Consider the following 27,381-nt stretch of genomic DNA (forward strand, 5'->3'; position numbering starts at 1 on the left):
AGGTTTGCGGCCCTGATATAATCCTGCTCCCGGTTTTAGATTCTCATTATTTAAATTGACATTCAGATCCCCACACATGATTATAGGTAGCGGCCAGCCAACCAATTCAACATTCAGCCAGTCAAATACAGCCGGGTCATCCAAAACTGACCCATAAACAGAGCATAAAGTAAAGGAGTAATTATCCGAACAGCAGTGGGAAATAACCCATCTCCCATACTGATCTGACCATGAGCGTGGGAACCTTAAACCTTTTTTACGGGCCATAATCCCAACCCCTCTTGTACGTGTCCCCTGGGTTGTAGCAGAAATCAGTTGGTATCCCTCTAACTCGGCAATCTTTTGTCTGCCCGCTCCAAGATGGGTCTCTTGGAGACACACTATTTCAGCCTTTAGATATTTCATATCCTCATTAATCCTGCTTTTTTTTAAAGGATTATTGAAGACACATATATTTACCGAGGCTATCCGCAAGTTACAGAGTGCCATTCATAAACCAGAACAGATCCTGACTGTTCCACTTCCAATTATTAACAAATATAGACTCAACATATTTCATTGGCTGGATCCCCCCATTTCCCCCACCCCACACCCTCCCCCATCCTCTTTTCCTAGGAAAAAATGGTCCATAGACCCTTGTGATGCCTCCTACATAAAGCTGCCACCCCCCACCACTCTTGCTCCACCGTACAAAATGATATGCAAACCAACCCCCAAGTGATAGTAAAACCAAGACAGCAAACAAACTAAAAGTCGTTATTCTTCGTGCCACTATCTCTGATTATCCCTCAAGTCCCGTTATGTCCTTAATTTTCAGAGATTTCCCACAGAAAGTCTTGAGCCTGTATTTCTGCAGAGAATACTCTAGTGGTTCCTTTCCAGATGATCTTAAGTCAAGCTGGGCTGAGTAGATAGGCTTCACACCCTTTCTTTTGAAACGGTAAAATTAACTGGTGAAGCCTCCACCTTCTCTCCACCGTAATATGGCAGAAATCTGGCCTGACAAAGAAGGTGTGGCCTTCCACCGTGCGTCTTGATTCAGGTTGGGCTTTTTCGAACACCGCTTGTCGCCGGAGGAAGTTGCCAAAGAAAATCAGTATAGCCCTGGGTTTTTCCATAGCTTCATTTCGACCCTGCCTTTTTTGGAGCATAAGAGGGAAGCGATGTATGCGCTGCACCTCAGTATCCCAGTCCCAATGTGAAAGTTCAGGAAACCCATCCTTCAGTAGGCGCAAAACAAAACCGCGAATATCCCCCCTTCACATTTTCGGGATGCCAAGTAATCTTAGATTGTTACGACTCTGGCAATTTTCAAAATCTTCTAACTTCCACATCACATCTACCATCCGCGTTTCATTTGACGTGACTTGTCGGGCCGAATTTTCTGTTTGGGCTTCTAAGGCAACCACCCGCTCCTCCAAAGCCATAGTTAGATTCGTAATATCGGTGCATGATTTATTTACTTTCCTTATGGCCCCCTGAAGCTTCTTTGTAGCAAGGTGAGCCCTTTTGTGTTCTTGTCTCGCTTCCCTCTGGATCTGTTTCAGAGTTGAGTATATCAGGCACATCGACTGGGAAGGTACTGCCTCCATCAAGAGCGGATCAGGTTGAGTCTTAGGGCCTTCTACCCGGTCTGCATCATCTGTTAAAAGCGGAGTAGTCGAATAGTCCCATTTCATTTGACTGGAACGACTGTCATCTGAACCTGATTGTCCGATTTCCTGTTTTTTCCCCACTGTGAGTTCTCTTTCTTCTCTTGGTCAATGAGGGTAGGCGTTTCTTGGTGCTAGGGTTAGACAGGGCACTATCCGTCTTCGTGCCTGTGTTATCAAATTCTGAAGTCTCCCCTTCGCTGGGATTAGATAATTCAGAGTCTTCATTTAGTTAAAAAATAATGTCTCCACATTCGGGGCTCCCAACAGCCTTCCCCAAAATGCCAGTAGCCTTGGGATTTTTCACTTTTAATGGGCTGCCTGCTATCATCGGCTCCCCTCTATATATATTGTCCCCTGTATTAGGTATTGCTGCCTCTAGCACCCGGCAGCCCTCATGCACCGGATCATATACCCCCAATGCCGCAAAACTGGTACTCACACTAGCCAATGTGGGGCCCATGTCCTCCTCAGGCACTGCAGTCAGAATCTCTCTATTAAAAGCAGGCGTCTCTCCTTTCTTCACACCAGCCGCTTTTTCCTTGGCTTTCCATTGGCTGGCACACATCCCAGGAATTATCCTGCGTTGTCTTGCAGGTTCCGTCTCTTCCCTTGGACACTGATCTTTGTTTGACGTTTTGCCTGCCTCCGCCTCCTTGCTGACAGCTAAGGGAGTAGCATCTCCCGTCTTCCTCCTGGCCGTAGTCTTCCATGAAGCCGGTGGACCCTGCAGACTCCCGGCCACGTTCCCCACAGCATTTCCTGCCGGGGTGCCACCCTCCGCTCGGTGCCGCAGAGGTTTCGGAGGTTTAGGAGGCCTCCTGCTCCATGATGAGCCTGCTCGCCGCCACCCGCTACAGAGCCGGAGTAATGCTTTTGCCGCGGCTCTGAGCAACCCAGGCAGGTAAGAATAGCTCCTCCTCTCATCCGCTAGCCTTCTTTGATACACGCACCCTACACCGTTAGCGTTCTGGGGGATAACCATTCGAAAGTCTGGAGTTTACACCATTAAAGCCATGGAGCAATGAAGAGTGGCTGTAGCAGCATTCACGCAGCCGCCATCTTGCCTCAACCTTTTCGTGCTTACCCCCATTGTTCTGATGTAGCAACGTGGCACAAATGCTTGAGCCATGTTTATAACATGGTGGATGGGGTTTGGATTTGGAGACCAGGGAGTAGATCCTGAAATGACTTGTCCTTTGGATATGGAGCTAGTAAAACAATTGCCACATTTATAGCAGCATATCTTTAGCATGGTGTTGGACATAGGCAGCCAAAAACAAACATCTAAGCCTCTCTGGAAGTGGAAAGATGATGGCATACTCCATTGCTTCAAATAAACATACAGGTTAATACACCATGTACAAGTCAAGTACAATATTGAATATACTCTGTTTTCTCCTCACATCTACTTATCACTCCTATCCTTCTTTATTTGAGGAGCTATCATGCATTTTTCCTTTCATTGTTTTCTGCATTTTGAAATGCTGAGCCTAGTTATAATGTGTTATTTCCTTTCTGATTTCCTTTCTGATTTTATTTGCACCTGACCAGACACTGTAGTCTTTATAGATTCATAACTATGCCCTTAAGGCGTGATTTAAATATTGGCTGACGGTACTTGACTCCTGCAATGTCGAGGGTACTCCACCTGGCACATGTAAAAATGTCCACGGGTGGGGGTGGGGTGCGGCTTGGAGCGTCAAGATAGCGGTCACATTCTAAGACTGCTCCGGACCCCTTCATCATCCTCTCCCCTTCAAAAGCCTCCAGAATGCTTTTTCACCCATAAATACAGCTTCTGGTGTCCCGGACTTACTCTGCCTACTGCCTGCTCCTGAGGAAATGTTAACCCTCTGTTCGCCTGGTATCCCGCATCACTCCACTCTTTCCAACATGGCGGCCTGCGTGGGACTGGTGCTGTCATCCTGATGAGCTCGAAGTGGCGTGGTCCAGGCCGGATGCCGTACTGTGGTCGTGACTGGAGACTAAGAGTCTACTTTGCCACCTGCTTGTGGAGCCACCTCCTGCTCATGCATGGCCCACTTCCTGCTTCTTTTTCCGGGATTGGGACACGCTGTACAGTGGATCTGTGGGACCCACCTGATCCTGGGGGAGTGAAGCCTGACCTTGGAGGCCTGTCAGCCTCTTTGGCCCCATGACATGATGCCTACCTCTCCTGCTGGACCCAGGGACTGCGGCCTGGGGGACCGGGGCCTGGTGCTGGTGTGAGGATGATGTGGCCAGGCTCTGGGATATTTTCAACTTCTGCTCTGCGGGCCAGGCTAGTCAATGTGATGACCCCCCGCCCTAATGGGACTCGCCTGCCTACCGCATCGGTGCCTGAACGGTCCAACAGCTGATCACTGCCCCATGGATAAGGGATCCCCTCTAGATGAATATATGAAGTTACAACGCAAGCCATTATATGGATTTTACAATGAAACTACCATTGCATCGCATGTTTTTACACCGCATACCATTACAATGCAAAATAGTATTAATGTACTAAAACTACCATTACAACACATATATTTACAATGCATACTTGTACAACGCATACCATTACAATGCATATTTTAAAAAAACGTATAATAAACCCATGGGATGGGATGCAGGGAAAATAGGGGTTTGGGATGGGGTGGTGTATTAAAACACGGGTATTTAAAATTAATGCCAGAGTATTAAATGTAATACTCGAGTATTAAAATAAATACTCATATGATTTTCCCCTTTTTATATTAAAAGATTTACTTACCTCTGGAACGGGATGCAGGAAAAAAACGGGATTTGGGTTGGGTAGTGTATTAAAACACGGGTGTTTAAAATGAATACCTGAGTATTAAGAGTTATACTCAAGTATTAAAATAGATACTCACATACATTTTACATTTTTCTTTCTTTTTGATTAAAGATTTACTTACCTCTGGGATGGGATGCAGGGAAAATAAGGGTTTTGGGTGAGTTAGTCCACTAAACGTTGCAAAAAAAAAAATGCAAAAATGATATTATTAAACAAAATAAAATGACAATAAACGGCAGCATAACAATAAAACCACCATTTTCATCTACACCTAAACGAAAGTCCTACAATGCTTTCTACAAATGCACCTTGACCCGCAGGTCACCAAAATGGTGGACAAGAAATCTTTTTTTTTAAACGTACATTTAGAAAACGCTAAAAATAATGACACATTTTGTCAGCATTAAAAACATATACAAAATAAATTATTGTTCAACTAAAAGTAGTTTAAAAGCATCCGACCACCATTTTGAAAACAGTGGTAAACTGACTTCCACAGAGACCACACGCGTTTTGCCTCCCAAGAAATTCTCAAACTCAAACAGTGCCATCTACAGTTCCAAGTAAGTGTGCCCATGCAAAATCTATTTCAGTAAAAAGGTAAAACGTATCCTTAAATGAATTAACAAATACCATTTAATTGTTTTCACAGCATTTTTTAAATTTAAAAAAGACATGATAAAAACATACTTCATGACACTGTCATTCAATATATAAACAATGTAAGTAAAACAAACTTTTTAATTTTTTAATAAATTACAAATAAACCGTAAAAATGATCATTTTAAAAAGACTGAACAAATGTAAAAGCCAAACTTAGGGGCCCATTAGGATGGCGGTCTGAAAACCACCCCGACCGCCATGGTAGCGGAAATCAACCACCCGCCGGTACCGCGGCAAAACTGGCGGTTCAATTAGGATCAACCGGCAAAAAATTCAGACTGCGGCAGAACGAGGCCAAGAAAAACCACCTGTAGCGGGCCGAGAAGGCAAAAATCTGTCCGCGGCGGTCGCATTCACGGCGGAAACACACCAAACCATCGCCAGGACAGCGGAGACACAGCAATGAAAATTAGGATATCCTCGACGTGAGAGCGAGACGTTCCGCAGCTTCCGACCGCCCCGGTCGCAAACAGTGATGAATTGGAGAACCGGTGGAAGGGCTGTAGCATAGCCATCACTGCAGACGCTCCGTGAAAAACAATCGCGGTCGAATAAACAAAAACGCAACAAGGCCATCAAGTGCACACAGCAAACTAGTCCTGCCCCCAAAAACACCTAACACATCCCAAAGGCACACCCCCATGGCAAATTCAAAAAAGTACAAATCCCAGGACAACCCACACAACACACCTGACAGCAATACCCCATCTTGACACACCCACATAGCTGAGCATAAAACCAGCCCCTTCCCTGACCAGAATCCTTTGCAATACTTCAGAGATGAAGGGACAAACAGCACAGCTGAAAGGAGAGGCAAATCATCACACCATCACAACACACACACACCACACACATCACCACCACCACCACCTCCTCACCTCCTCACCTGCACCCCTAGCCCCTTTGCACACCATACACCATGGCAGCACAGAAAATGCCCAAATTCACAGTGAGTGAGTTGTCAGTCATGGTAGATGAGATAATAAGAGTAGAGCCACAATTGTTTTGGTAACCTGGTCCAACAGACACCATTAGACACCAGAAATCAAATGTGGGCAAGGATAGTTGACAAGGTCAATGCAGTAGGAACCACCCCGCGCAACAAACAGGAAATCATGAAGCGGTGGCATCACCTGAAGAGTGTTGGGAAAAAGAAGAGGAACAAGAACCGTGAGCTGGCTCAGAGGACTGGCGGTGGCCCTCCCATTCCACCAAGAACATTCACTGCATGGGAGGAGAAGGTGCTTGCCATACTGCATCCAGAGAGTCTCACAGGAATAGCCGGGGGAGTGCAGGCTGGTAGGTAGCAACAAATGTTTACCATTGCACTGCTATGTAGTGTCTTGCACAACTACAAAGTCACATCTCCGAGGCCCAAGTACATTCATCTGCACCACAATACCCAACACAGGTCTCACAGATGTAACATCCACTCCATCTGAATCATCCCAAAGGTAGCCAACATTTACAGGGTTGTTTGTGTCCAAGCAATCAGCACTACAACTCCCACCAGGCCCCCTGGCCCACCCCTGAGCAGGATGTAGCACCCCACCCCACCCATAAGCATGTGGCAGCCATTGTATCACTACAAACAAACTAACAGGTAGGTAGCCATCTTCCCAGGGAGGCCTGTTTGGTGCTGGGAGGCCTGCACTACAACTCACACCAGGCCCCTGTCACACCCCTGAGCAGGATGGAGCACTCTAACCCACCAAACAAACATGTGGCAGCTATTGTATCACCACAAACAAACAAACAGGTAGGTAGCCATCTTTCCAGGGAGGGCTGTTTGAGGGTGGGAGGCCTGCACTACAACTCACACCAGGTCCCCTGTCCCGCCCCTGAGCGGGATGGAGCACTCCCACCACCCACAAGCATGTGGCAGCCATTGTAACACTGTAAACAAAACTAACAGGTAGGTAGCCATCTTCCCAGGGAGGGCTGTTTGGTATTGGGAGGCCTGCACTACAACTCACACCAGGCCCCTGTCACACCCCTGAGCAGGATGGAGCACTCTAACCCACCAAACAAACATGTGGCAGCCATTGTATCATCACAAACAAACAAACAGGTAGGTAGCCATCTTCCCAGGGAGGGCTGTTTGAGGGTGGGAGGCCTGCACTACAACTCATACCAGGCCCCCTGTCCCACCCCTCAGCAGGATGTAGCACTCCACCCCACCCAGAAGCATGTGGCAGCCATTGTATCACTACAAACAAACTAACAGGTAAGTAGCCAGCTTCCCAGGGAGGCCTGTTTGGTGTTGGGAGGCCTGCACTACAACTCACACCAGGTCCCCTGTCACACCCCTGAGCAGGATGGAGCACTCCCCCCACCAACAAGCATGTGGCAGCCATTGTAAAACTACAAACAAACTAACAGGTAGGTAGCCATCTTCCCAGGGAGGGCTGTTTGGTGTTGGGAGGCCTGCACTACAACTCACACCAGGCCCCTGTCACACCCCTGAGCAGGATGGAGCACTCTAACCCACCAAACAAACATGTGGCAGCCATTGTATCACCACAAACAAACAAACAGGTAGGTAGCCATCTTCCCAGGGAGGGCTGTTTGAGGGTGGGAGGCCTGCACTACAACTCAAACCAGGCCCCCTGTCCCACCCCTCAGCAGGATGTAGCACTCCACCCCACCCAGAAGCATGTGGCAGCCATTGTATCACTACAAACAAACTAACAGGTAAGTAGCCATCTTCCCAGGGAGGCCTGTTTGGTGTTGGGAGGCCTGCACTACAACTCACACCAGGTCCCCTGTCACACCCCTGAGCAGGATGGAGCACTCCCCCCACCCACAAGCATGTGGCAGCCATTGTAAAACTACAAACAAACTAACAGGTAGGTAGCCATCTTCCCAGGGAGGGCTGTTTGGTGTTGGGAGGCCTGCACTACAACTTACACCAGCCCCCTGTCACACCCTTGAGCAGGATGGAGCACTCCACCCCACCCACAAGCATGTGGCAGCCATTGTATCACTAAAAACAAACTAACAGGTAGGTAGCCATCTTCCCAGGGAGGGCTGTTTGGGGATGGGAGGCCTGCACTACAACTCACACCAGGCCGCCTGTCCCACCCCTGAGCAGGATGTAGCACTCCACCCCACCCAGAAGCATGTGGCAGCCATTGTATCACTACAAACAAACTATCAGGTAGGTAGCCATCTTCCCAGGGAGGGCTGTTTGGGGATGGGAGGCTTGCACTACAACTCACACCAGGTCCCCTGTCCCACCACTGAGCAGGATGGAGCACTCCCCCCACCCACAAGCATGTGGCAGCCATTGTAAAACTACAAACAAACTAACAGGTAGGTAGCCATCATCCCAGGGAGGGCTGTTTGGATTTTGGGAGGCCTGCCCTATAACTCCCACCAGGTTCCCTGTCCCACCCCTGAGCAAGATGTAGCACTCCACCCCACCCAGAACCATGTGGCAGCCATTGTATGGTTCCCCCTCACCTAACAGGTAGGTAGCCATCTTCCCTGGAAGGGCTGTTTGGTGTTGGGAGGGGTGCACTACAACTCCCACCAGGCCCCCTATCACACAACTGAGCAGGATGGAGCACTCCACCCCACCCACAAGCATGTGACTGCCATTGCATGGTTCACCCTCACCTAACAGGTAGGTAGCCATCTTCCCAGGGAGGGCTGTTTGTTGGTGGGAGGCCTGCACTACAACTCACACCATGCACCCCTGTCCCACCCCTGACCAGGATGGAGCACTCCACACCCACCCAGAAGCATGTGCTAGAAAGTCCACCACAATGTGACAACAGGACAGGTAAGCAGACAGTGCATGCACCCCACCTTTCCTCAAGAAAAGCATGGAGACATATGACAACACAAGGCCTCACATCACACAAACATTGACACAGATACAATCTCAATTTACAGTGTGCAGACAGCTAAGCGTATGTAACTGTCACAGAAACAGAAGTGCAACTCACCAAATCCCATGTTGAAGCAAATCAGGGCACAAACATGCACAGCACCAAAAGCTCTCTGTAACTTTCATGGGGGCTGAGCAGGAAGGACCATAGGAAAAGTAAACAAGCATGGTCTGTTGAACAAAGAAATCAAGGCACAGGATAGGACAAAGGTGTGCATGAGATGACAATGGCTAGTACATGTGCAGATGTAACGGCTGCCAGGCAGAGTAACCAGCAAAGATGCTTCACATCAAGTTGTATAGCCGCCAGTTGTCAGATGACAACCTTTCATTGTAATCCTAAAATCTTCATATGGGGTCTGGTATCCATTGACATGTCACACAATGGGAAAATAATGTATGTACCCCCACATCATGTCATGACGTACATCACTGTGCAGACATACAATGTGTGAAATAGTTAACTGTATGTTGCATAACCGGTAAATAAGAGACATTGAACAGCAAGCTTGAGGGGTGTATGTAAATGACCATCTCCCCACTGTCCCACAGGTGACCAAGAACTGACTGCAGAGGACAATAACATCAACCCGCAGAGCCAGATTCCTCCCCCGGAACATGGACTCTCTGATGCGGACTCCCTGGATTTTGAGGATTTGGAGCTCGAGGCTGGCCCATCTGGTATGCCAGGGCTAAACAGGTTCCAGGACACCACATCCACCCCATCCCCACAGCAACAACAACGCTGACCCCTGCTGAATCGACCTGTGCGGCCACCACCATCACCACCACCACCAGCAACACCACCACCACCAGCACCACCAGTGCTGGCTGCAACACTCGCCCTGCCCCAGAGGATGACCACCTCACCCCAACAACTGCGGAGGGCTGGGAGAGTAGGCGTGTGCACACAGTGGTGAGGCAACGGGTCTGTGAAAGCAGGCCAGGTGGGAGGGCAAGTGGGAGTGGAAAATACCAGGACACTGGGACTGAAGCCTTGGCAAACATCACCAGAGTCATTGGGGCCTATGAACAGGCCTGGGGACTAACGGGCCAGGCTCAGCAAGATGTCCGTGAGCTCCAACAGCTGCTGAGGTCCATAGATAACCGCATGGGCCAAATCGTGGACATCTTGGGCCAGCTAGTGGTGGTACTGAGGGTAAGGCCTGCAGCAAAAACAGCACCCCCACCTCCATCCGGTGGCCCGCAGGATGACAGTTCCCCATTCTCCACTGCGGTCATGGAGAGGGGTAACTACTCAGACCCCACTGGCCCTGCAGCTGTGGCCCCCCTGCCAAAAAACCAAGGGGCCGTCCAAAGAAATCCTTGGGAGCAACCATTAGCAAAGCACCTGCCAAACGCCATCCAAGGAGCCAGCCATGATGGCACACCTCTTCACCCTGCCATTGACTTGTCAACTGTCCTTCCCCACACTGCCATGTTAATGGCATCCGTCTGTTGGACTGGGTCACCACATCAATGTGGTGAGGACTCAATTGTCTAATCTACCATCACTGACAACTCATTGCTTCACCGTTCACATTTTTGTACATATTAATTCCCCTGTCACATATACCCATTGTAAATCAACACTCCTTACACATCAATAACGTTGTGTCTGCTCCATGTTTATCACAATATGTGCAATGTTAACCATGATTACAATGTCACAGGAGCACGGATTGTCTCTAGGCAAGGAGAGGCAGAAGGGACCTAGGAGAACACAACAGAATAATAGTCACTAGCCAGGCGGGTTCATCACAGCCATCACACAACACTTGTCATCAAGGTACTCCAATCTGCGCACATTACAAGGAGCAACAGTACCGACATAGACATTCTGTAGCTGTGCATAACTACCCTGTTCCCAAAACATTGGCAGCCAGTCAGCAACAGGCTGCATTCACAAAGCTCACATCGACATTTTCTCCAACAACATCAGCAGACAATGGACCCGTTGTATATTGTCACTCACCTTCAAGTGAAGTAGCGGTTGATGAGCTGTTGACGCAGGTCGACACCTTCCTCCTCTCCACTATCCTCATCACTGGACATGGGTTGGTTTGCAGGCGAGGGCCTCGGCTGCTCATCACCATCCAGGAGCAGTGGGATCTCCTTGCGCAAGGCCAGGTTGTGGAGCATGCAGCATGTAACTACGATCTGACACACCTTTTTGGGCGAGTACATCAGTGCACCTCCGGTCTTGTCCAGGCAGCAAAACCATGACTTGAGGACACCAAAAGTACGCTCCACAACACAACGGGTCCTCCCATGGGCATCATTGTAGCGGACTTCAGCCGGGGTCTGTGGATTCTGCAGTGGGCTCAGCAACCAAGGATGGTTGGGATATGCAGAGTCACCTAGATGTGAGATACACAGACCTACTTTGTAATACAACTGTGGCAGAGGACAGCATATCACAGACACAGCACGCTAATTGACTCTGCATACTCACCAACTATCCATGCAAGCTCAAGAAGCAGATTAGTCATCAGCTGGGGCACAATGCCTTTATGCATGATGTATGAGTCATGGACCAAGCCTGGAAATTTGGCACACACGTGTGAGATGATCATATCCGCCTGGAACACCACTTGCACATTTATGGAGTGGAAATGTTTCCTAGTCCCGTAGATGTGCTCACGTGCCTGTGGTGGAACCAGCCCTACATGTGTGCAATCAATGGCACCAACAACATGGGGGATATGCCCAAGGGCATAAAAATCACCCTTAACACCCGGCAATTCATGTCTCCTGGGGAAATGGATATATCTGTCCTTGTAGATCATCATAGCGGACAGGACATCCCATAGCACCATGCTGAACATAGGTTGTGACATCCCACCTGCGCTGGACACCGTGTGCTGGAATGATCCAGTGGCAAACAAATGCAGGGCCGCCATCACCTTAGACGTTGGGGTGAAAGCAGTTGGATATGTTCTGCGAGGCTGCAGGTGGGGCTTCAACATAGCACATAGGTCTTGTAGGGTGTCTCTATCCAGACAGAATTTTCGTATGACCTCCTCATCCTCCATGTCTGCCAGCACTGTGAAGGGACGATGCACATTTGTTTTCCTCCTAGTTGAGATGAAAGGGGACACATGTCAATGCAATCCACCATGAGATATGTACAACATCTTACGTTTTGACTGACACAACGCCAACAATGACTGTCATCACAGTTGAGCTTACAGACCCCCTTACATGTAGGGACACCTTCAGCTACACTACTCGTACACTTGTCCCCTTTCACACAGCAAGTACCTCCAAAACAATATCTGACTATGAGAATGCACAAAGGGATATGGCCACATCTACCATGAGCAGCCCTGAGAGTATTTCATACAGTATATGTGTGAAACTGCAACACTACTGTCTCATACCTAGCTGCTGTACCTGCCACACCTTCAGGCGTTAATTAAACAGGGCATACATCAACAACACAATGAGCACAATTGGTGCATGAGCCAAGAAAAGTAGACAGTCAAATCTGCACATTGTTCTTTAAGACATTCATCACTGTGATTTTCTCAGCCCTTTCACACATTGACATGTGTACCCATTGGAGAGTCCATCACAACACTGTTCTGTGTACATGCCCATCAATATCACAAGTGACATGTGAGGGAGTACATGACAATCTCCAAAATGATAGACACAAACATGGCCTGTGGAGTCAGCAGTGGGGTAAATGTTACATTGGCATTGTGTGCACAATGAAGTGCCATTAATCATGTGGACACTGTGCAGTGTTGAGAACTGCCCATTGGCCATTGACACAGCATGATGTGTCCATAGGTGCTGACAAAGTGCAAAGCCACCCAAATAACGGTCATTCATAGCAATGTATGGCAGCCATATCGCGGTAGCGACCGCCTGGCCCCTGCGGTGTGTCACCGCCAATGCCAAAGCCACACTTGTGGTAGTGATAGTGATGTGAGTATTGCCAAATAGCGATTAGCATGCTCAGCCACCCAAATCATGGTCATTCATAGCAATGTATGGCACACATATCATGGTAGCGACAGCCTGGCCCCAGCGGGTTGTCACTGCCAATGCCAAAGCCACACTTGCGGTACTGATAGGCATATACACATGGCCAAATGGCGATTGGCATGCTCCGCCACCCAAATCATGGTCACTCATAGCAATGTATGGCACACATATCGTAGTAGCGACCGCCTGGCCCCTGCGGTGTGTCACTACCATGGCCCATGCCCTCATAGCCAATGGGAACCGCAATCGCGGTAGACTAATGCAGTTTTGAAAATCGCGGTAGGAGTGCTCCGCCGCCGCGGAGCCGGTCATTGAATGGATTTGAAAGATGCACGACCGCGGTAGCGACCGCCTGGCCCCTGCGGTGTGTCACCGCCATGGCCCATGCCCTCACAGCCAATGGGAACCACAATCACGGTAGACTAATGCAATTTTGAAAAACGCGGTAGGCGTGCTCCGCCACCCCAGAGCCGGTCATTGGCTGCATTTGAAAAAGGCTGACCTGGAACACCAATTGCAGCAGCCCAGAACCACTGAAGCTACCCCAGGGGGTTATATGTGTGGGAGAGAGCCTCACATTTCCACAGCTCACTGAGCCTGCTGCCTGCCACCCCTCAACACCAACTGCTGCTGCTGCTGTCTCTAGGGCCTTCTGCCTGCCACCCCTCAACACCAGCTGCTGCTGTCTCCAGGGCCTGCTGAGTGCCACCCCTCACCACCAACTGCTGCTGCTGCTGTCTCCAGGGCCTGCTGCCTGCCACCCCTCAACACCAACTGCTGCTGCTGCTTCTGTCTCCAGGGCCTGCTGCCTGCCACCCCTCACCACCAGCTGCTGCTGCTGCTGTCTCTGGGCCTGCTGCCTGCCAACCCTCAACACCAACTGCTGCTGCTGTTGTCACCAGGGCATGATGCCTGCCACCCCTCAACACTAACTGCTACTGCTCCTGTATCCTGAACACAGTGATGGCAAGGACTTAGAAGATCCAGGCAAGTCCCTTCTCCACCGAGGAGCTGGCGGTCCTGGTGGACGAGGTGCTCACATAGTATCCGAGGCTATATGGTGCTCCAAATGTCGTGGTAAGTCTTTCAGAGTGGGAGTGAGAGTGCTTTTAATTACATTTTAATTCATTGTATTGTATTGTATTTCTCTGTATCTGTCCTAGCGTCCTTTGCACTTAGCACTTTGTCCTCTTTCTCCTGAGGCGGAAAGCCGGGAGACACTCTCGTTGTACTTTCTATGGTGGCTGGGGATCTCGGCTCTTACCGGAGGGGCTCTGGAGTATCTTGTTGGTGCTCCAGGGGCCTCGTCCCTGGCCCCCCGCCTTCCTTTCTTCCTCAGCGCTGCCCGGGCGTCCCGCGCATTGCAGACTCGTGAATCGGGTCGGACGCTCGTGCTGCGGCCATCTTGGGTGAGGCAGGCTTGCCAGTCCGCGGACTAGGCTTGCTGCCTCACGGGCGGGAGCTATAAAGTGCAGCGGACGCGTTCAGCGTATGCGCCTTTCCCGCGCCAAAGGAGCGCCTAAGGAAAGCCCGTCTGCGCCCGTCAGCTTCCCGGATGCGGACGGATGCGGGCGGAGCCGGGTTCTAGAGAGTCAACAACATGAGCAAACCTTAGTCTACTCCGCCCAACAGCTTTTTGCTCTTGGACAACACAGTGACAGCGGGTGCAGTACCTTTGACCCTGCTACTCGGATCAGACATCACTGCACTAGCTGTGGCTGGTCACTGAGGTGTAGGTCGACGGATACAGAGGGTGCAAAGTCTAGCCAATCTAGAATCGCATCAACAGAGCTGGCCTCTGCAGCCCGTTCTTTCAGCTGTGCCCTTTTGAACACACGGTCTATGAGCAAACATGCTCTGGACCTGTTTAACTTCCTTGCCGATGCTAAGCCCGCCTGCTTGTTCCTCACAGAAACATGGCTCGGCGAAGCGTCAGGCCCAGATATAGCCAACGCCCTGCCCGCAAACTATTTCATATTAAGGAAGGACCGGAGCACAGGCAAAGGGGGAGGAGTGGCTTTGGTAATAGACAGACGCTTTGAGTGTTCTATTTTACCTACTGACGACATTCGAGGGGCGGAAGCACTCGGCTTCTGTCTTACACTCTCCCCCGGCCAATCTTGCGCTGGTCTCTTGGTCTATAGACCCCCTGGCCCGGTTGGATCTTTTAATGAGGAGCTGGACGCTGTAATCTCAGGCATGACCGTTCAATTTAAGCATTTTATCCTCCTTCTGATACTATCAAAATTCTAGATATTACTAGCCCACTGGGGCTTTTTCCCTATGTCATGCTGCCCACCCACAACAAAGGACACACCCTGGATCAGATTTTTTCCACCACTTTTGTGACAGTTGTGCCCCCTCTCCCAGTGTTATGGTCCGACCATCTTCTGGTGGCTTTTAATATCCAGGCACAAGCCAGTAAGACTAGCAGAGGTGCGGGGTGTCTAGCCCTGCGGTCGCGTCCTTTCCACTTAGTAACCGTGGAAATGATCGATCAGTATCGACTAACCCACCCCTGCTCTCTCACGGGCGATCTAGAATCGGACCTTGCGTGCTTTCAAGAGTGGCTTGTACGGTGCCTAGAGGCTTTAGCCCCGCCTAGGCAGCTGTCAAAAAAATCCCAACGTGCATCAGCCCCATGGTTTACACCTGCGCTTAACTCTAGTAGAAGGCTCTGCAAAAAAGCAGAAAGAGCTTGGCGAGCAAAGTATCTGGACCCGCTGAAGGAGGCATACAGAAGTTGCGCCAGGGCCTATCATAAGGATATTTTCCTAGCCAAAAAAACCTATTTCGCTCATCGGATTGAGGAGGCTGCTAACACCAGCACAGAAATCTTCACAATTGTGAAAGAATTTACCTCTCCAGTGGCTATTACACCTAGGCGCTCTTTTTCGGAACCTTGGGTTTGGCAATTAGCAAGTTTTTTTGCGGATAAAATTAAAAGCATTCAGGCTACCTTCTCTGCTCTCGCACGGGGAGGAGCACTTGGTCCTGAAACTAAGGCCGCTACCTCGGACCTGGTAAATCCTAGTCTGGTGAGCTTCCCACCGATTGCACCCCAATCTTCACTGGAACTCCTTGCCAAAATAAGATCTGGTTCTCCTCTGGACCCATGTCCCGCAAAGTTTTTAGCTAAAATAGCTTGTGCTATTAACCCCCTGGTGAACCCTATTCTAAATTGTTCATTGCTTACAGGGACTGTGCCGTCTGCCTGGAAACAGGCAATGGTCATTCCACTCCTGAAAAAACCGTCATTGGATCGGGATGTCCATGCTAACTATCGACCTATTTATTTACTCCCCGCTTTGGCTAAAGTGACAGAAAAGCACGTCCAGTCTGTCCTTTCTCACTTTGTGGAGGCCCACGGCCTCTTACACCACACCCAATCCGGCTTCCGTACGAACATGAGCACAGAGACCGCTCTGTTAGAGGTGGTGGAGGCCATCAAGGAAGTTTAGGACTCTGGGGGAAAAGCACTGTTGATGTTACTCGATCTCTCGGCGGCGTTTGACACCGTTCCTCATGACCGCCTTTTGACCCGTCTTGGGGAGATCGGGGTTGGAGGTACGGTGTTTAAATGGTTTAAGTCTTTTCTGACCAACCGCCAACAGACAGTCTGGGCACCTCCGTACTCGGCGACAGTGCCGCCTCTGGAAGTAGGAGTTCCTCAAGGATCTATACTAAGTCCGATCCTTTTCAATATTTATATGTCCCCTCTGGCTGCACTGGTCGAGTCTTTTGGAGCCCAGATTGTTTCTTACGCTGATGACACTCAGCTTCTTTTCACGTGCAGCAAAAATATGGATTTCAATGGAGACCGTATTAAGAGCTGCTTGGCCGCGGTCTTTACATGGTTCCATTGCAATCAGCTAAAACGTAACTCTGATAAATCGGAGGTTCTTTTCTTTGGTTGCCCCCCTGATCCGTGCTGGAGGTCTTGGTGGCCTGCTGACAAGTTTCCCCCTGCGGATGTGGCCTCGGTGGCCAAAAATCTCGGCGTTAAGTTGGACAATTGTCTCACCTTGAAACAGCAGATCCAGAGCCTAGTTGGCCAATGCTTTGGCATTTTAAAAATGCTAAGAAAATTTCTTCCTGTTCTGTCCATCGCCCACAGGAAGATCACGGTGCTGGCCTTGATAGGCTCCAGACTGGACTACGCCAATGTCCTGTACCTGGGTCTCCCTAAGTGCCTTCTCTCACGCTTACAGGTCGTGCAGAATTCGGCCGCCCGAGCTATTTTCGGCCTTAGCCATCGCTCCCATGCCACGGGACTACTGCAATCCCTGCACTGGCTCCCCATTAAGAAGCGTATTGAATTCAAGGCACTTACCATGACATTTAAAACGCTTCATGGCATTGGCCCTCTCTATATGAGAAAGAGGATCAGTTTCTATCGACCCACCAGATCCTTGCGCTCTGCGTCATTGTCCCTCACTGTGGTCCCGGCAATTAGGCGTGCCCGGATCGAAGGGCGTTCCTTTAAACACCTAGCGCCACTCGCCTGGAATGCCCTCCCTCTGGCGTTAAGAAAGTGTGATAACTTGACGACCTTTAGAAAGAAGCTCAAAACTCGGCTTTTCGGCATGTAAGTCCTCCTCTCTGTAGATGCTTTGTGGTCTAGGGTCTGTCAGCGCCGGGACACTCTGTCTGAGTAGTTGAGCGCTTAACAAAACTCTGGATAACATAACATAACAGGGGGTGCCCACATGGAGTTGATCTGCTGCAGTATGTACCTGAGAGTGTGGGTTTGTGTCATGCACTGCCTAGTTTGCTGTCTCCAGGGGAAAGGGCTGTGTAGCCTATTTCACACGTTTCCCTACCTGCACATCAAGATTGGAGGGACAGGTATTGTTTTGTCAGCCATACAGTGACGCAGAAAGTTCTTTATGCAGGAGTCAGGACAGAAGTTGCCTGTGTGAATGGATGTGTGTGTCACTGCTGTTCTTCACAGGCTCATCTGTGGCCTTGACAAAGGTTTACGTCCAGAGGGTGATGATGGAAGTGTGTCAGTCTCAGAAATCACATCATGTATAGTTCAGCACTATGCTCAGGACTTAAATGCCAGTGGGTGACACTCTTGGTAGGAATTCACCGAGAACACAGCAGATTGTTGTACTATTCTTTCAGAGCCACTTCCATTTCCACCAGCATGTGTACTGACTTGCATGTGTAGGCACTGTTTATGCTCTCAATTTGCCCTTCATGTGAAATTTCAGATGCCCCAAGTTGGACCTCAGTGCGAGCCCACCTGGCCTGCACAGTCACTGCCCAATCTGACAAGGACACATCACTAGATGTACAGAGTGAAATATGTGGTTTGTCTGCTAGACTATCCATCAAAGAGACATCTCAGACATGCAGATTGCACACAACAGGCCCTGTGAGAAGGGTGTGAGATTTTGAGACCATGCCCCTAAATGTGACCCCCATGACACAGGGGGACATTCACAGGGCAAGGACATTGGGTGCTGCACTGTGTTGGACACAGTGAGTCTGCCCCAAAACATGATAAACAATGTGATGTATGTCTTGCCCAACCACAAACTGGATAGAAGATGTGGGCAGCCTACACACAGCTTTCTGCATGTGTATGTGATGGGCAGGTACTGGGTCAAGACTCATACCTGCATGCATTTGCGTCTGATTCTCCCATGCAAATGTACTATGTGATAAGCTGTATTGTCTCTGCTAGACATATCTGTGAAGTTGTGCTGAATTAGTACCATGCTCCTGTACTGAGAGGTATTGGTACATAACCCTGTGTCATCGATTTTTGCCCCTCATGTCTCCCATGTCTGCAGCTCAAAGTCCACTACCGTAAGGCCGTGTGGAGGGCCATTGCATGCAAGGTGCGGACTCTGGGTGTCTCCAACAGATGGCGCGCACACTGTCACAAGAGGTGGGATGACATCTGCCGGATGAGTAAAAACGTGGCAGAGATGACACTGGGGCTGATTCCTCGGACTGGCAGGTTGACGCGCAGGAGCATGACTTCACTGATGGCCCGCATCTTAGCTGTGACACAGCCTGAGCTGGATGCACGTTTGAAGGACCATCTGCAGAAAGCTGGGGGTGAGTATTCTGTGAAGGGTGGCTTTGGTTGTGAGTGGCTGCATGTGTTCCAAGGCTGGGCCAGTGCTGGGCTCTGTGATGTTGCTAGTGTGGTACAATAGCTTGTAAGTGGCCTCTGTGTTGGGTGCAGCTGTCATGCATGTTCCCTACCTGTACTTTCTCATGTCATTGGAGTAATGCCCCTTGACATTGCATTCTGAGTTGTGGCCTTCTAGCATCATCTGCATTGGTGTAGTCAGGGACATCCCATAGAAGGGAACGGATGTGTGCATCATCTGTGTGTGATTGTTACTGCACAGGTTGATGTGCGACATGGGGATATCATCATCTTGTTTTGTGCTTTGCTTGCATAAGATGTTTGTGTTATTGCCACCGAACTGACCCTACATCTCTATTTATTGCAGCATCTACCGTGGCCACAGAAGGACAGGGGACTGACACCAGTTTTGAGGCATCAAGCATGACTGCTACACACGAGCACAGTGACACTGCTGTGACCAGCGCCTCGGAGGGGGATAGGAGTCTGCTTGACAAATCACAGCCAGAGACACCAAACTCTACATCATCTGACGCCAGCGGGGACGCATCTATGTTGGCGGGCACAGGGAGCGGTAACTCTGTATCCTCTTCCACCGCACAGCGTCCAGTGGCCACCCTCCCAAATACTTCCACTAGTGGTGCCCGTGTTCGCACCAGTAAGAAGGGAAGAGTGTCTTTCACCCCAGGCACTGCTGCCCCTGCCCCGGTCTCCCCTGCTGCCATCAGTGTTGCGGCAGTGGACCTTTTGCACCAGCTGTGTGTGGGACAGACAACTCTCATCAATGCCTTCCAAGACCACGACCAAAAATTAGCACAGGTAGTTGCTTTCATGGAGGGTATGCACTCAGACGTGGCTGGTCTACACCGAACTGTCCAGTCTTTGTCATCTGCAGTGACGGCAGCCATTCAGCTGGCACAGTCTCAGAGTCCAGGTCCAGTCCCTTTGGCCACACACATGACAGTGGCTACACCAGATGATGGTGACCACACACCACAGACCTCAGGCTCATGATACAGCACACGCAGCACCCAACAGCAGCAGCCCAAGCGTGGCAGAGCGCAGACACCATCCCCCAAAAAACCAAAGCCACCCCAGAGCGCGAAGGCAAAAGCCCTTCAGGCAACACTCAGGGGCATAAAGTCAAGAAGCAGGCATCAGACTCACATGCCTCAGAGGCATCCCCAGCCAAAAAGTCTCCTGTCCCCAAAGTGTCTCACAAAGAAAACCAGTCAGTTCTCGTTTCTGCTGTGAAGCTGGTGCCAGCTAAGGGTCCACAGAAAAAGGCCGCTAAGGCAAATTCACCCACAACATCAACTCCCATCCAGAGCCCTGTGAAGCAGGTGAAGGTGGTCAGTGTAGGGGGTTCACCTGTTCAACAGGTGATGGAGAGAAAAAGCCAAGCCAGGCCAAGCGTACCTCTGAATCAAGCAGGTCCCCAAAGGGAGGGCCACCGTCTGCCCCTGGTGCAGATTTGTTGGAGAGTGTGCCTGTTGTTGCCACAACAACTACCACTCCTCCCACCAACAGACCTCCATTTTGAGTCCCCAAGAAGTGAAAGGCACCCTTCCACATTCTACCTCCCGCACTGTGTCTCATGGCAGCATGACTCCATCTCCCCGTGCCACTTTGCCACCTCAGTCAGTCAGTCAGAATATCTTTATTCGACTTATTGCAAGTCATACAAAGAACAAAAAAAATAATTACTTTGCAATGCAATGCCTACTATACATCTATTTACATTTCCCACACAAAAAAACCTAATAAACAAACAGAAGAAAAATTTTAGACATGGATAAAATATTTCTATACAAATCTATCACGTAAACATGCTCAAACAACAAGAGAAGTTTTAAAGTAAGCTATGGCTAACAGGTTTCGCCCGCATTGCGGCTACCAGAAAGTTTGCCATACAAAAAGTAACATGTATGTTAGGTAGTAGTTGTAGAAAGAGCAGGGCTGGTCTTACTTGGACAAAACCAGCTTTTTTCAAAATAGGCAACAAATATTTCTTTCTCTGCTCATGGTATATACTACAAAACATAACAAAGTGCAGAGTATCCTGCACCGAAAAATTGTCGCAGCAGCACGGTGGGGCCTGCTCAGGCTTCTGCCAGGTCTTAAATGAACCTAGATAAAAATGTATCAAATTAAATCGGAACTTTGATAATAAAAACCTGTGATATGGGAATGTGACAAAGTTCAAGTAGGGGGCGAGTGAGGGTGTACAAACCAGGAGGTTATGTGCCCTTACTGCGGGTTTCAACACTTCGAGATCCTCCCTCCGTGCTTCCTGCCTATCCCTAAATAACTCTTTGATGGTTACTATGTCCTGTCTCCTAATATTTTCCGGAGATGAAAAAAGATCTGGGCGACCCAGATCTGCAAGGGTTTTAGCTACATATGCCAACCAAGGGATACTGGTGTATTTATCCAAGGATAAGACATCGTGCAAAATCTTGTGGTTCAGAGGTAGGTCATCATTTGTCCACAATTTCAGCCACAAAGTTAGCGGAGCAAGGCTCAGGGTATCAGACAGATAGGGCAGACCCACCTCCTTATGGATGGAATACGTTGGGGTGGATTGCGGGACTGAGAGCAAGGATCTAATGAATCTATTTTCTGCTCTCTGAATTGGATCCAGGTTTACGTAACCCCACAGTTGGGAGCCATAGGCCGCTATGGCCACTGGTTTGCTCTTGTAGATTTTCAGAAGGGCTTGCATGGGCCTAGCCCCTAGCTTCCCAGCAAAGCCCAAAACCGCTGAGGAGGATCTTATTACCGCCAATCTTTTTGCTCTTATCTGAGGGCCCCAAGTTCCTTTCTGGTCAAATATTACCCCCAAATATGGAAATGTGGACACGTTGGTGACAGGGACTCCCCTGCAAAAAAATGTTTTGTGTCTTTTTTTGTTGCATTCACGCCCCATGACCATCGTGTGTGATTTAGAGGCATTGACCTTAAGGTCCAGCGTCTCCATGAAGCTACCAAAAGCGTCCAGGAGATGCTGTAGGCCTACCCCAGTGCGGGCTATCAGCACTGCATCGTCCGCATACAGGAGCGCTCAGGGGCATAAAGTCAAGAAGCAGGCATCAGACTCACATGCCTCAGAGGCATCCCCAGCCAAAAAGTCTCCTGTCCCCAAAGTGTCTCACAAAGAAAACCAGTCAGTTCTCGTTTCTGCTGTGAAGCTGGTGCCAGCTAAGGGTCCACAGAAAAAGGCCGCTAAGGCACATTCACCCACAACATCAACTCCCATCCAGAGCCCTGTGAAGCAGGTGAAGGTGGTCAGTGTAGGGGGTTCACCTGTTCAACAGGTGATGGAGAGAAAAAGCCAAGCCAGGCCAAGCGTACCTCTGAATCAAGCAGGTCCCCAAAGGGAGGGCCACCGTCTGCCCCTGGTGCAGATTTGTTGGAGAGTGTGCCTGTTGTTGCCACAACAACTACCACTCCTCCCACCAACAGACCTCCATTTTGAGTCCCCAAGAAGTGGAAAGGCACCCTTCCACATTCTACCTCCCGCACTGTGTCTCATGGCAGCATGACTCCATCTCCCCGTGCCACTTTGCCACCTGGTCCAAGCAGCCTTCAGGCTTCCAAAAGCACTTATGCCTCTACCTCAGCTGGGCCTCTCTCTCCCTGGTCCAGTCCTCCAACTTGCTCCGACACTCAGCCACCTCCCAATCCGACTGACAGCCAAGTCTGAGTCCAAATCCCCCTCACACACCTGTCTCTACCATAGCGGTGCCTGGACTGGCCATTGTTATCCCCCTAACTGTTTTGCTGACCATGGCAGTGTACAGTCTCACACATTCCCTATGCAGCTTCTCGTGTAACTCATCTGCACCTTGGACTGGCCACTGGCCTTGTTGCTCCTTGCTGTGCTAATCTATTCCCTGTGCAGCTTCTCATGGACATACTCTGTTCTTTGTACTGGCCACTGGCCTTGTTGCTCCTTGCTGTGTTAATCTATTCCCTGTGCAGCTTCTCATGTACCTCATCTGCACCTTGGACTGGCCACTGGCCGTGTTGCTCCTTGCTGTGTTAAACTATTCCCTGTGCAGCTTCTCATGTACTTACTCTGCACCTTGGACTGGCCACTGGCCTTGCTGTTTGCCCCTTCCCTGTGCAGCTTCTCATGTACTTACTCTGCACTTTGGACTGGCCACTGGCCTTGATGCTCACTGCTTTTTGCCCCTTCCCTGTGCAGCTTCTCATGTACTTACTCTGCACCTTGGACTGGCCACTGGCCTTGATGTTCACTACTGTTTGCCCCTTCCCTGTGCAGCTTCTCATGTACCTCATCTGCACTTTGTACTAGGCACTGGCCTTGCTCTTGCCTACTTTTGGTGCCTATCAGTGTAATATGTGAATAAGGACAGTTACTCCTGTTGTCTGCCTTGTCAGTGTCCTTGCTAAATAAAGCGTTTTCTGTGTGGTTATGGTTTACTGTGACACATGCTCTACATGCCACTTCAACATTGCCAATAGCTTGTTTAATTTTTTAAGGGTTTTATTGGGGTGACAGGCACTTGAGTTCTTCTTGACTCTGAGGCTTGGGAATGCAATGATGTTGGTTTGTGATGAACTACTGGTATCATAATCACTCTTTGGTCAGGTTAGCTATATTGTACACATGTCATGTTTGTATGCGCTGTCAGCACAAAGTGGGTTTCTATCCTCAGTTTTACAGGGTGGCTGGCCAGGGTCATCATGTCTGTGTGATCTTCCCTGATGTGTGCACAGCAGTGTTGGTGTATGCTCATCTAGTGATGGCCAGGCATCCTAGTCACATGGGTAAAATTCAATGTGTGCACTTGGGTGGTCAGGAAGTGTGCAGTGTGAAGGGGGTGACTTTGTCAGTAGTGTTGATGTGTGTGTGCCCCTGCAATGTCAACTGCACACATGTGTCACCCAGGAGTTGAGTGCCTGTTGTTTAGATTGTTCAGCCGTGTGCTTGTGACTGTGTGCACATGTGTGAGTTGTAGGTTGTGCACTGTGCAGTGTGTTGGTGTGTCCTTGCACTTCTGGGTGACACCTTCTTGTTGTTGGTGGCAATTGTGAGTATGCAGAGTGTGTGACTGGCAAGTCAATGTTGTGTTTTGTTGATCAGCCATGTGTCTTGATACTGTTTGTATACACTGCGCAGACCTGCTCAGCCACACTGACATTGTGGGTGTGTTTTCTCATGAATTGCTGTCAGTTGGTGCTTTTTTGGCTCCATTATGGCATGTGGGGTGTTGAGTCATACCATCCCCTATCTGTGCTTCTGATGCCTACCCATTGTGAGTCTGCACTCCATCTATTTTTGTATGGGGCGCTCCTCACCTGTCCACTACTGGGGTACACACCACTTCACTCTCATGTCACGCTGTCCCCTTGTGTTGCCAGTGTATGTGCCTCCCCACCAGTTCATTTGTTACACTATGCTTTGTGGTGCTGATCTGTGCACAGGACCAATGTGCCACTAAGGACAGTTTGCCAATTGGTTATATGTGATTTTCTTGTCTTGTTTTGAAACCATGGTTGCTCATATGCAATTCTACTGTTTGTGCTGCACAGTCCTCTGGTCATGTTGTTGTCACCTGGAAGTCCCAGACTTGTGCATCTGTGGGTGTTGGGTTAGCTGTGTGTGTGTTTGCTGAGGTACTGCTTCACTTCCTGAGTGTGATGTTGTCTGTGTGCTGTGCTGATTAGTGTTTTGTGGGTTCATGTTGTGTCACACATATCTGTGTGGGACTGGTATGTTTGGCATGCACACACTGCTTGTCGTGCATGCGGTGCTGTGAGTGTATGTTGCCTTGTCCTTGCCTGGTGTGCACCCCCTGGTGTCCTGCTGTGTTTGCAATTTGATGTATTTGCATGTGCATCTGTTGTGTGTTTGATTTGGATGTGTGCCGTTTTTGGGCTGTGTTGTCTCTTGCAGCTGACAGATGCTCTGTGTGTGATGTTCTATTTTCAGGTCAGTGTGTGCTTTTGTTAGTGTGTTGTGATTCATTCAGATGTGTGTTTCCAGTGTAGTGTGCATTACTTGTGTGTCTGTCACATGCATTTAGGACTCTTCTTGTTCCTGGGCTTGTTTTGGGTGTATCCTTGAGGTTTTCTCCTCTCATATATGACCTGTCATTTGTCAGGGTTGTGCATGTGCATGTATGTGGTACACTATAACACCATGTTGACTTGATGGGTGGTGTGGTATGTCTGTCTGTGTTTCATTGTAGGCTCATTGGTCCCAGTTTGTGTCCATGATTGTTTTGAGATGATGCACTTCTTGTCTGTGTTGGGGTATGTTGTCTGTGCATTGTTCCTGACTGATGGGGTTGTGTTCTCCTGTTCTGTCTGGGCTCACATTGCTTTTCTATAGTTTTGCTGCACAGGTCAGGTCTGGTTGTACTTCTGTGTATGTTGTTATTGAGTTTTGTGTTTGGCTGTTGTTTTTGTGCCAGCATTGGTTCAGGCATACATGAGCGTGTGTGTGATGTTTGTGGATGCCCCCCAGGGAGTGTGATTGTTTGTCAGTGTATTGACTGGACATTGTTGGCACCCTTCTGTGTGTTTGTCACTGGTGTTGTGTGCTGCAGGTGTAAGGTAGGGGTGTGTGTGAAGGATCCTACTTGTGTTTGACAGCCATGGAGTGTAACAATGGGCCTTGAGTGTTGTGCTGCTGACACACACCTGTCAAGTAGTTGGATGCAGATGTGTGGCTGTTCGCTGTTTGACTTCAGAGACTACCTTTTATTCCTGGGCCTATACATGGTTTGCCTTGCTGTCTCCCTGAGTTGTTGCACAGAGCTGACTGTGGTTTGATTTCACTCACTGTGCCAGCCATGTGTGATTTGATAGGCTAAGGGTGTTGTTATATGTTCCTTATCTTGCATCTTGCATGTGATGTGCACATGCTTAGTGGTTGGCTCCTTGGGCTTCCATTTGTGTGCACCTCACTTTAGCTTTCCTATTTGTTGTCCTCCATTGATGCTGACATGTGGTCTGAGTATGTGGCTGTGTGTCAGTGTGGGGTATGTCTGTGTGACTTGACAGGATGTGTGTCCAGTTGAGTGATTGTTCCTATAATGTATCTTTGCTCATTTTGTATTTGTACTCAGTTTTGTTGCCATGAGTGTAATATAGGTGTGGTGTGAGGGTTACCCTGGCCCTGTGCTTCTGTGCTGTGTGTTCCTCTGCAGCCCCACCTGCTGAGGATGTCTCCCTAGTTGTTTGGTGTGTGGTGCAGGGTGTGGGTTCACCTGGGCGGTTATTGTACATGGGGAGCACAGGAGAGGCACATGGCATGTCCCTTCATGTTTGGTGGGGGGCCTAGTGTGTGGAGGGTAGAGGTGTGGCCCTATGATCTTTGTAAACTGCCCATGCCTGACGCTGGCCCTGCCTTCTGCATTGTGCACATGTTTTTCCGCGTCTTTACCGCTGCGGTGACGTGACTGAGACATTGTGTTGTAATGCCTGCGTTGTAATGGTTGTCTCCCCTCCAGGTAGGCGGGTGCATCTGCACTGGTTCCGGGGCACCCCTTGCCAGCCCTGCAGTTCCACAACCATTAACTCAGCTATGGGAATGTTTCCTTAACCTCTTCAGTGCCCATGACGAGATAGTCTCGTCATGGAGCACGGTCGCGCTGTGCCCATGACGAGACTATCTCGTCATGAAACCCGCCCACTAATGTAACGCCCGGCACAGGAGGGGGAAAGGGCGTGGCACTGAAGGGGTTAATAGGATGGTGTCCCTTAATGGCCCCTCTGAGCTTCTTCTGCCATAGTGACAATGCTGCTGATGCTTGAGAAACTGATGGGCCCTGTGGCCTGAGACTGAGTGGCTGTTGTGAGAGACTGGGGCTACCGCAATGTGAATGTAGGTCCTGAAGGCCTGTTCAGCGATGACTTGAAGCCTTGCCCGTTCTGCCCGCCCAGACCCCTTGGACAGTACAGTGCTCAACTGTTGGGGGGGTTTACTCGCTGTAATAGGAGGTCACCTGCTTACCACCTGGCCCTGAGGGCAGGTATGCCAAAGGTTGCCCTGGACTGGACACAATATATTTAAGGGGAAGTGGGCCTGTACTCTCATGGAGATGTGAGGTCAGGTACCCGATCACACTATGGGAGTCTATATGCAACCCCTACTTCCTTTGTCTCTGGATGCTTGTGTTAGAGGTCTTCTGGTGCTCCATGTGCTGCAGCCACCCGGAGGAGGTCCCCTTACTCATCAGCTCAGGTATTGCTCCGGCTTCAACTCAGATCCCACTGTCAGTCC

Source organism: Triturus cristatus, chromosome 5_1 (assembly GCF_964204655.1).
Source record: "Triturus cristatus chromosome 5_1, aTriCri1.1, whole genome shotgun sequence".
NCBI lineage: Eukaryota > Metazoa > Chordata > Amphibia > Caudata > Salamandridae > Triturus > Triturus cristatus.